Consider the following 11,910-nt stretch of genomic DNA (forward strand, 5'->3'; position numbering starts at 1 on the left):
TCATCTTAACCCGAAGTAGATATTCTAAGAGATTCGTCCATATCCTAAAAATGGCTTTCTATTGATTACCTGAGATGGCCACCCTTCTATTAACTCCTTTGTTAAACATATAAAAGGTGAGATCTTACTATAGAAGAATCTTTATTAGGAACTTAAGAATTTAGACTCTTAAGATACATTGCTGGATAGTACTTTTCATTTTCAAATTAACTTAAAGTAACTAAAGACATAAGCATATAGTTTAAGAACACGTATTTTCACAATGCACAGTTACAGCTTTGGTGTAAATCCTCAGCTCGCTATAAGCATGTTCCAGTTATGTTGCTATATAAGCTACATAAGCTTGTTCTCTAAGCTATGCCGAATATGTTCCAGTTTTTTTTTTCCCTGACTGAACATCATCAGTCCTTGAACACCCTCACGCTTTCTTCCTCTGAACAACTGACTGACACCAAATTAACCTAAGAGGAGTCAGACTAGGTTGTTCTTTCTGATTTTCTCTTTGGTTTTCAGGGGAGGATTTTAGGAGAGGGAAGACTGGTAAAACAACTGACTTCTTGCTGGCTTTATCTGTATAAGCTAGGAAATACACACTGGCAAAATAATAAGGCAGGTAAAATAAACTGTCAAATGACCTTCATTAACTAGCTCTTAGAATGTAGTCTTACACAAAAGTTTCATCAGAAACATTCATGACAGCTATAAAAGCTGTTTGCAGTTATCTGAAACACCAAATCACAGAAGCATTAAAACAGTAACATCAAAACTGTAGTCACCCGAACTCTGATATCTAGTGCCTTCTTAGACTTCCTAGGGAGTTCCCGTCGGGCTACAGTGGCAACTGCTGAAAGACTGAGCCATTGGTATGGCCTGGGTTGTATCTGCCAGCCCTATGCAGATATCTCAGATGTAAAATGGTCCTGTGTCATTTCTGATGCCATACATTTAGGTATCTAAACCCATCCAAAAACGTACACAATATCCTCAATACACATCAGAACAGAACCTTCCAACTTTTTTTAGCAACATGTCCAGTTAAGAAGAAATAAAAAGTCTTCCGTCTGGATACCGAAGACTTACAGAAACAATGCAAAGGTGTAAACCGCCGCTGTTCAGTACTACCTAAATTATCTTTAGTGAGACCACTGGGTATTGGGAAGTTCTTCCATTGCTGATAAAAACATGCTCCTTCCTCCTCAGATCCTTCCATGACTAATTTCCTCCATAGCTATTGTTCTGGCCTCAGATTTGGAGTAGCTCCCGTTCGAACCTACAACAGGAGGAAACCACTTGATAAATCACCTTGTCAGAGAACCTACTAACCTCATCCCAAAGTCACATGGACATAGGAAAAACCCCTTGTGCTTCAGGGAGCATAGGTGGAGGACGCATATACTAAACTTCTGCCTCTTATCCTGAGAAGCTAGGATTTGCTGGCTTCCTGTAACAGCCAACCTACCAGGCTGTTAAAACAGGAACAAGATTTGTCCTCTAAAAAGTTCCTAATTAACACAAATAATATTTCATATAATTACCTGAAAAAATTATTCTGATTACATTTTCTGCAGGTAAAACAAGTATTTTTTAATCTTCTATGAAGCTTCAGTTATCAGCCTCTAACATAACCCAGATCCTGCTTATAATTCAAGTAATGGCTGCAAATGATAAATTTTCTGACCAGTGATGTAATGAGAACTCTTTAATTATCCTTTAAATCCAAGAGCTCTACTTTATTACTCCATTATAAACCCAAGGGGAAAAAGATGCCACCGAAACTAAGCTGCATTTTGGTTATCCCCATCTTCAATTAGTACAAAAATAATTCAACTCACTCTAATTGGTTAAAATTATTCTATTGTTTTTGCACCCTACTGCGACGTAGGTGCAAAATATCCCATTGCTATTTAGCAGGTGACGCTAGCTGCCATTTCCCTACAAGCTGCCACTTAACAGCATGAGCCCGTAGGGTAGACGCTCAGGGGCATGCAGCAAAATCAGCAAGCAATCTCCACTGTAAGCAGAGAAAATAAGCTCCAGGAGACTTCAGAGAGAATGAGAAGCAATTGAATAATTTTTGTTTTATAAAATCGGTAAGAGCAGGATTGAGTCCCTCACCCTTTTACAGCAATTAATGACCCGCACACGTACAAGTAGAGGACTCCATGTAATTAACAAAGCATTACTTTGGCAAGGAGGATACGCCTGGAGTATGTAAGTACAGGGTTTTATTTCTTTCTGTGAAGTATGGATGACAGGTAGGAGAAAGCTATGCCAAGTGAACTGCTGGCAAGCAACTAGTCTTTTGGTTAGCAGGCAGCTCTGTTTTGTGAAGTCTATGAGTTTGTGTTCACATAGGCAAGCTTTTCTTTAAACATCAGAATTACATGCATTCAAACAGTAATGAGTTTTACACCAAATTTCAATTTTCACCTCAAAAAAGGTTGATTTGTTTCAGCTTGCTGTATGGTTACTGTGAAGCACTAAGAATGCTTTCATTTGTATAATGTTTTAAAACATTACATGTGGTTCTTTGCCTGGTTATTCTGCCACATAACACTATATAAATATACATGATCTTGGACCTTCATTTTTTCTGATGTCACTTTAAGCTAACAGAAACCAAGAAAATAAATAGCTGTATACAGAGGAAGAAACAAGAATTGCTTTCACTCAGGAAAAATAAGCAAACAAGGAGTAATGAAGGGCAAGAAACAAGGTCCTCTAGCAGAAGCACTAGGTGTGGGATAAAATGGCATGCAAAAGCCTAATCTCTGATGACAGTATGGCTCCAGCAGCATACTTCCAGATTTAATCCCACCACCTCAAAAATGAAGTAAATTGCAGAAAGAATGCCTCAAAATCAAAATGCACACAGTATTTCATTCACTAGAGGTCCACAGACAGAAAGGAGAGTTTATTTGTAGGGAAAACTCTGTAAGTGGATAGCATCCAGCTTTCCAACGCTGTGCACTTTACTGCTTCAGTATCTTACTCTGACTCTCTTCTCTTCCTCTCTCAGAAAAAATAAAATAAAAAATTGACAGAGCCATTCATTTGGCTATTCCCCCTAGTACCAACTCGAATAACGATTAAATATTAGCACTAATACATATTAGTAGAGGCAAAATGAGATTAGAAGGTATCCTGCCTGCTACTTTCGGCTTATAAGGAGTACTAGGTAAAGGGGACTGCAGAGGAAAAGTGCAGGATGAAGATTATGTAGATCCTTTGCTGCAGTCGGTATACAGTCTTATGAACTTAAGATCTTGAGGCCAGTTCCACCACAGTCCACCTGCCCTCTCTGTGATCGCTGTGGCACCTCATCCTGTGAAGCCAGCTTTGGCAGGCCCATGACTTGGGGTTTGACTGTTCGGGCAGCATTAAGCACATAAGGATTTCTGCCCTCCTATCAGGGCTGGGTGAGAAAAAAGAAGCCTATTGAGAGGGGTTACCTACTCTAGCCTCCAACTGAAAACAAAACCCGCACCACCAGCAGACCAGTTCAGCTGTTACACTGTCTCGATGAGTCCTGAGAAGCTCTGGGGACAGGTATTGGCCTCTCTGGAGGACCTGCCACAGTGCTGCACTATCCTCCCAATGTCCAACCTGAAGCTACAAAGCAAAAACATGTTGCCATTGCCCTTCACTGTCATCAGGCTCTACTTAGGAGAGTTTGGCTTTAATATCTTCATAATCATATCCTTGAGTAGCTGTAAGCAGCTACTGAGTTGTCCTTTAGCCTTGTTAGCCGACTCAAACCCCCCAGCTCCCTCAGCCCAGGCCCCTGTTCATAATGGTAGCTCCATACTGCATCTAGACACGGCAACAGCTCTTCGTCTGAGCTGGACGTAGCACCTTGGACAAAAGCGGTGAAGGTATGCTCAGTTCCCAGTGGGTGAACTACAGAAATGTTAGCTTTATCTCTTTCATAGGATCATTAAGGTTGGAAAAGACCTTCAAGATCATCTGGTCCTTTACTTTTGGCAGCATGTACAAGGGAATACCACTCAAGTGTTTTTTGCATTTGCTTCTTTTGATTCTTCTTTGAACTGCTGGCAGAAGGATAGGTTGAAAGCCCTGGTTCCTGCACAGAAAGGTCCACAGAATTTTGGGCCCTGCTATTTCTGTCCCCTCAGATATTGTATGTATTGAGCGCACTTCCATTTTACAAAGATATCTACCACCAAGCCACACTATCTCATCAAAACCCTTCCAGCTACTGAAAGACAACTGAACAACAAAGAAGTGAAGCTATTAGTGCTTGCTTTCTAGATGAATCCTTTATACATCCTTCAGAAACCAAGATTTGATGCAGACATTGCTAGTTATGGCCACGTCCAAACATTTCTTTCTGAGACAACATAACCTGAAGTGCATTGACAGCTCTAAAAAAAATCCTTTAAGAATATCCCATTTTTTCAGTCTACTCCTTTTTTCAGTCTTTTATGCGGAAAGCAACAAATAATTACAACCCCTTGACAAATTTCTGCTGATGTAAACAAAGCAGAACTACAGCAGTTTTAATCATTCCTCCAGTTCAGAAAACTCATTGTCTCAACCCCCAAAGCCTTGTGCACAGCATCCCACAAACTGACATCATCCCCGTTCCCAGTTTGTTTCCAGACTTCCTCCACTAGGGACTCGGCAGCAGCAGGGACCAGCCCTAGCAGGATTGGCACCGCTGGTAGGGCTGCAAGAAAAAGGGCTTCAATCATCTCTGAAATTTTTAAAGAAGCATGAGGTAAACTCTCTAGAAAGCGAGGACAATGCCGTGCTAATCCTCCTGTCAGCCCTCAGGCCATCACCACAATTCAGACTACCAACCCACCCTGCTGCCTCACCAGGGAGGAGTACTGAGCTCCACCCAGCTCTGGCCTCCAGTTATTGCCACGCCATTAGTCAAGAGGCTGCTTTACAGCTCAGAAAGAGTATTGATTTTTCTTCCCCCTTCCTCTAATTCATGGCAGTAAGGACAGGTTACGTCAAGAAAATGTCGGACTGAAGCCACTCACAATACCTCGCTCTGCTGGATTGCGCCCTAATTATACCATCACAGATATTAAGCCCTCACCTTTCATGTCCACGCTCACCACTGCTCGCACAGGATGCATTGCCAGGTCTAACCATTCCCAAAATTCGTCAGTTTGTAGCTCCAGAAAGAATACCAGGGTAAGCACACTTCTCCTGTGGCATCTAGCAATCCATATGACAGAGTCCACTACCATGGACTAAAAAAGTATAAACTGGAATAGACGGTTCAAGAAATTTGGAAAAGAGCCAGAGAAATCAGATATCTTCTACAAGCTGTAAGTAGCATGAGAAATACAGTCCACCACAAACAGGAAGCAAAGAGCATAAAGCATTATGAAATTAAGTGAATGAATTGAGTAACATAAGACCTATCTCTAACTGCCAACAGGCAATACAGATTCTCAAGAGTGAAATACCTGATTGGAATTGCATCACCCAGAGCTGTCTACAGGAGATCTAAATCCTACGTCTTTTTTTCCCCCTCATGATGCTAAGTCAAAGACTCAAGGCACAAACAGATGGCAGGAAGCACTTTATTCACCTGTTCTGCAAATATGAAACCTAAGGTCTTTCTAGTAAGGCATTTTTATTATATTTCACTAATCTGGAAAGCTAAAGTTAACATTTATTCACTTAAAGGCTACAATAGATGAACAGATTTAGGAAGGCTAACGCTAATACCTTGTAATGGAAGGTAGCAAAACGTACCAGAATGGTAAATCTAGGGAATTTCAGCAAGTATATTGACAAGGCTAAACATGCTAAGTCTCCAGAATTCATCTTTTCATGTTTTGTATGAAAAGCCAATTTCCTCATGGTTCCCTTGACACCTTCACAGGTCACCTCTGGTCCAACCTGCAGAGCTGGCTGTATTGTGGACCTGACAGAGAAGTTAAAGATTAAGAATATCACAACATTTTGGAAAACGCACCTCCTCATTCAAGCAAGTGGAATAACTCCCAGTTAATTGGGAACTACAGAAAGCCATAGTAGAGCAAAGGCTGAAAAACTCCAAAATCTTGTACAGTTCACAAAATGCCAGCATGACAAGGGCTTGAGTGCTCAGGGAACTGTTAACTGGTGCCACTAGCACTGATCATAAAACACAGTCAAAACTCAATAACCACTGCTCCAGTAGCATAACCCAAAATCACCTTGATATTTTTTGACTATTTCTCATATACACACATAGGACAGAAGTTCCAGATTTTAGGAGAGCAAATAATGGCCAAGTAACCAATTCATCAAAGCTTATGCTAAGGCCATTGATGCTCAGAGCCTATAATGTCCATATAAACTTAGAGCACTGCAGGGAAATGTCCTACTTCATAAAAACCTTGTGCACGCTTTGAAACCCCTTTCAGCTAACAAGAACACACTTCACCCATACCCACTAACACCTCACTCACAAACCAAGCTGAGTACATTTTGACATCCCTGTTCTTCAAAACATGTTTTCTTCTAAGACCTGTGAATTCAACCCACACTCTTTCCAGACTTAAACCATTAACAAAATACTCACAAGTTCCCTTCCTCCTTGAAAATGTAAAAACCTTGCCACACTCCTGAGCTAGTGCCACATCTCCCTTTCCTGAGAAAGGTCAGTAACAAAGCCAACTATCAGCTCGCCTAATTGAGCCTAAAGATATGTACCAGGGACACCAAACTAAAGAGAGGGCCCGGACCTTCCTGCACATCTAATGAGTTCCTATTGGAGGATATGCAGGTTCATACATACTCAGCCTCCCAGACCTCCTTCGGATTCCATCAGGCATGAAATATTTGTCACCAGAGGGTGGGGACACCTCACAAGAGTCCACAAAATATGATAAAGTCTGTGTCCTTTCTGAATAAGCTAGGAGCAATTGAAAAGAAGCAGCAATATAATTTGGTAGCAGTGGGAAACTGCTCCACCGGCCCTCGGCCTTCCTCGGTGGAGACCTACAAAGCTCAATGCTCTCCGTGCTGCTTTCCAACATCAGCATCAAACCAGCAAGTGAACACGTCAGAAACAGTCTCTAGTTCTTCCAATATGGTGACAACAAGACCTATTTATCTTTCAGCACAAACAGCTGCGGCACTGTCAAAACGACCTGCTGCTGAGGAGCGGCTGAAGTTAAATTGAATTGAAGTTAAATCTAAACCTGGAATTCACCAGCGAGCAAAGGAAAACACTTGAGAGTCTGCAGCCACCTACAGACTCTGGTTTTGTTGCTTTAAGATACATGATCCCAACTGGTCATAGGTCAGAAGTATTTCTGGACTTTACACTGACATTATACTTTCATACTGAAACATTACTCAATGACAGCATTGCTGTCTCAGCTCTATCTAGGCAAAGAGTGACCTGTGCCTGCAATACACTGTAGCAGGCCATGAAGCCTTCCACTCTAGGAAATTTTATTACTCCATAACATTCTGTGTCTTTCCCCAGTAATACAGCTGCAGACCACCACCACAACTCTCATCCTCCTGTCTCCCAGACTGCATCCTCCCAGTGCTCAAAAACTGCCCTGCAGTCTTAAAGCCCTCTGTGGCCTAGGCCCCGGACAGCAAAAGGGCTACCTCGGGCTCCACAGAAAAACAATCCCTGACAATAATTTCCTTCAGTCACCGAGCATGAGCCAAAAATGTTGGTCTGCAACTGCAAGACAGGGATAAACTACTGCATTATCCACCACTTCCAGCTCTTTGAGGATGCCTGCTCTTCCCTCATACCTGTATTTGTTTGAGCCATACCCGACTGCGTTTTTATTCCAAATTTAGTTGAGTGTTTCAGTATCACGTTTCTCTGAAGCTTTGAAGGTGTCAAACCCAGTTATCACAAATAATCCATCCATAATGATCAAGACTGTGCAAAAAGCACAGGGGAAATATCAGTAGTCTAAAAGGGAGATTATTTTTGTTTTTAAAGGTTTATTCACAAGAAATGAGTGACTAGAAAATGAGAAGTATTTTGATCAACACTTTTCCTGACTTTCACTTCAGTGACATTTTAATGAACACTTTCTAGCTACCTCTACTTACATAAAGTTGCAAATGAATGTGGGAGAGTACTGACGAAAGGTAATAGAGGGAAAAAAAAAAAGAAAAAAAAGAAAATTTCATCAGGCATTTCAATTTATTGGATGCCTATAAAAAATGAACAATAATTCATGTGGGGAAAAGTTATCCAGCAAAGATTTGATTAGTAAAAGACATCTGGAAAGGAGTAATGACTAGACAGAAAGAGTTTGAAATATGATAGAGGGGCATGAGGAAAAATATACTGAGATTTGGAATCCAGTTAGGTTACTTTATAACTCTTCAAAGATGAAGGTAGTGTGTTCACATGTGTCCTGAGTACTCACTCCAGCACCACAGAGCTACGAATAAATGGCCAGAACAAAAAAATGTAAAAGAGCAGTAACTGTGATTGTAGCACTGGATGGAGCCATCTGAAGTGAAGTTTCTACCCTGATAACAGACAGTATTAAGATACCTTATTCAATAACAAGTTTAATATGGTTCGTGGATCTTTGTTTCTGTTTTTATTGGCAGGTTAAACCAAATTCTGAAACCTTCTAGTAATACCACACTAAGACCTATGGGGCCTATTAAAAATGGAAAAAAAAATAGAAGGTAGTATAAACAAGCAGACTGTTCATTCACCTAGCATAGCATCAGTTTCAGTAAGAACATGCCAAACCTAAATAAATTAGGCTCTATAATTTTACTCATCAGTGTAAGGAGTAAAAATAATCATAAAGCATTGCTGAGATTCCAAGAGCTACCCAGAGGATGCAAAAACATCCAACACCATCACGCAGCAAAAGGAATACCAATTTTGTATGCTTTTCCTTCTTCCTGCCATAAATTGTTAACAGAATTTTTTCCACTGCCTTGTAATTGAGCTTTCAAGCTAAGAAAAAAGCAAGACTAGGAAGGTTCCCAAAGCCGGAGCAGTCACACATCACTGGTCCACCTCACATACCACTTTTGCTATGGTACATGTACTACGGTTTGAGAATCCCTAGGCTAGAAGAAAAGGCAGTCTATTTGGTACTGCATGCTACAATTCTAGAGACTATGCAACTAACAGAGAAGCTACAGACCAGATGTAGTAGACAAGATGAAAATTTCACCCACCAAGTGTTAACAGCAAGTAGACTTTATTTTTAATCTTCTTATGACAACTGTTATTCTGCAAAAGCCAAATTTAAGAAAATGATGCTCAAATGAAGATTTCAGCATCACAATCCCAAACAGACCAATGCCAAAGATTTGGGATTTTGGCAGGTCTACCGAGGTCTAAAAATAGGCCGTTTCTTCAGAGAGGGCCATAAATGATAACGGAGATAAGTTTCAGAGGGAAAGCACGTTGGGGTGACACAAGCCATGTGGCCCACCCACGTATCTGCCCAGCACAGAGGGACGACTCCTCTGGTGACATAGGGAAACGTATTCCGAATTTCACCTGCACATAGATGAGCTATAGCACGAGCCAGCAACACGGGCAAGACCCAAAGACTGGCTTGCCCCACGTTGGAGCTCCAGCCAGCATCTGATGAGCAGCACCGGCTGGCGTCCCCAAAACCTCCACAGGATGGAAGGGAGAGGCTGCAGGGCTCTTCCTCAGCTTCACGTACCCTATAAGAGCCTACAAAGCTGACGCTACACAAAAGGGCCTTGTCCACAGCGGGAAGAACGGCATGCTTTCCAGCAGCAGTACCAGCTGTAGTGTGTGTATGCAAACAGCCTTAACACCCAGTGCATTGCAAGTTACAAACTGGCATCGCTGAAGCAATGTTAAAATGAAAACAAACACATAGTCAAAAGACTGTATCAAAGAAGCTTCCCAGCAGTCCTCCACAGTAACTTTAGGGTATTTCCCAGAAGAGTTTAAGCACGTATTTGGCCGTAAAGCCTACTACAGGCACATTTTTCACTTACGTGCACACACACTGGTATGTGCATGCAAGAAGGGAAAAGGCAGGACAGATGGCTAAATCTATGCATATTTACCAAGGTATGAACGCCACGTTAAAATGATAAGCACCGGGCCAAGTCACGTGCTTGAAATTAATCGCACTTCCGCTCCTGCCTGCAAATCCACACTGCTTAAAAAACCTACAAGCCCCAACAAGGTACACCGGCGCGACACGCTCGCTTCAGCGCGCAAATCCCACGTGGCCGTCCTCTGTGGGGGAATTAAAGGCGAGCGAGTTGCTCCTTGCTCCTGTTTCAAGCACGCATTCCTGCTGCCGGGCTCACCTCTGAGCAGAAATGCAAATAAGCCTGAGGGAAACAGAAAGGAAAGCGTCTCGAAACAGAAGCCCGTAGGCAACGCTGTCACGGCTCGAAAAATATACGTGTGCGCGTATAGGTGCCGTGTGCGCCCATACGTGCCCATTCCTTGCGTGTGCGGGCTTTCTGCACGCCGCCGGCTGCGGGGAGGACACCCAGCGTGCGTGGCAAGCCCCTGGGGGGGCGCGTCGGCCTCTCGCCCCATCGCCTTCACCGACACGGGTGGGTGCGTGGGTGGGCGGGCGGCCCGGGGCGCGTACCCCAGCACCCTGGAGGGGTTGTGTGTGTGCGGTGGGTGCCGCTCGGGGAAGGTGGCTCCGAGCACCCCCCTTTGCAAAGTCACCCAAACTCGCTGCCGCGCGCCGAGCCCACGGACCCGGGTCCCACGAGGAACACGCGGGGGGGGGGAACTGCGGGCGTGGGAGGGAAGGGAGAGGAGAAGGAGAAGGAGAAGGAGGAGGAGGAGGAGGAGGAGGAGGAGGAGGAGAGGCCGGGCAGCGGCCGAGCCGAGCGCTCCCGGGGACATTGGCGACGTCCCCGGCAGAGGGGCTGCGGGGGGGGGGGGGAACCCCGCGGGGTGCGGGGCCGCCTTACCTCAGAGCGGGGCCGGGGAGCGGCCGCTTCTCCCAGCCGGGCGGCGGCGCCTCCGCGCAGCGGCTCCTCGCCTCTCCCGCCGCGGCGGCGGCGGCGGCTGCTGCCGGAGGGGCGGCCCCGGCCCGCCCCGGCCCGCCCCCCGGCCCCAGCGCTTCCCCCACGGCCCGAGCGGGGCGGTGCGGGGCGGTGCGGGCTGGGACGGGGCTCCCCGGCCGCCTGGTCAACCCCTTGCTCCGGCAGGGCTTCCAGGGCAGGCTGACCGGGGCTGTGTGGGCTCCGCGGCCGCCTGGTCAACCCTTGCTGCAGCAAGGCTGCCTAGGCCCGCGTCCAGGTGGTTTCTGCAGCTCCCCAAGGAGGAGACCCCACAGCCTCCCGTGGCAGCCTGTGCCTGTGCTCCGTCACAGCACAGAAGTGCTGCCTGGTGTTTAGGTATCCACACGCTACCACGCTATCTCAGCTGCCCCCTGCTCCAGATGGGAGCCTCATATGAGGAGACCCATGATCTGTTCCCACAGGGGCCCTGAGGAGGCTCTCTGGAAAGTCAGGCAAGAAGGGGATAGTCATACACCTCCAGGAGCACCTCTCTAGATGAATTTAAACTGTTGTAGCATCACAATGCAAGGGGAAAAAAAGTAAATCAGAAAGCATCTGCACTCCATTTCAACTAAATTCCTTTAATCTACCCCCGGGGTCTTTTGCAAGGATCGGTTATTGAATTTGCAGGCTTCTGTTCATACACAATGTGTTACATTTTGAGAAAGTCAGTAAACCTTTAGATTCATCCACTTCCTTTTTCCAGAGGCTGAAAAAGGGAGAAAAAGATTTTATTTTTAAAGTAATGAGCAGTGCAATGAATTAATATTTTAAGGCTAATTGGAGATCGGCTCTAACCAGTTTGCTCAAGGTGACCCCGTGAATAAAGGTGTTTGAGTAAAACCAATTAGGAAAAGCATGTTAATATCACTCTGCTTTGAAAGGGAAATACAATGCATAGAATAA

The 11,910-nt window shown here is 44.5% G+C and overlaps 1 protein-coding gene across 15 annotated transcripts in view; it reads right to left on the reverse strand.

The window, feature by feature from the left end:
- MBNL2 (muscleblind like splicing regulator 2) overlaps positions 1–11,052 on the reverse strand; it is a 109,843-nt gene extending 98,791 nt beyond the window's left edge. For 8 of the 15 annotated variants that reach the window (XM_083800194.1, XM_083800195.1, XM_083800190.1 and 5 more), the window contains exon 1: positions 10,912–11,052. The gene's annotated coding sequence lies outside the window, so the exon portion shown is untranslated. Of the gene's footprint in view, positions 1–1,122; positions 1,271–10,284; positions 10,311–10,911 lie in introns of those variants that run through there. The other 7 variants (XM_083800197.1, XM_083800199.1, XM_083800192.1 and 4 more) reach the window with 4 other exon arrangements.
- Positions 11,053–11,910: the final 858 nt, after the last annotated feature.

Source organism: Anser anser (assembly GCF_964211835.1).
Source record: "Anser anser genome assembly, chromosome: 1".
NCBI lineage: Eukaryota > Metazoa > Chordata > Aves > Anseriformes > Anatidae > Anser > Anser anser.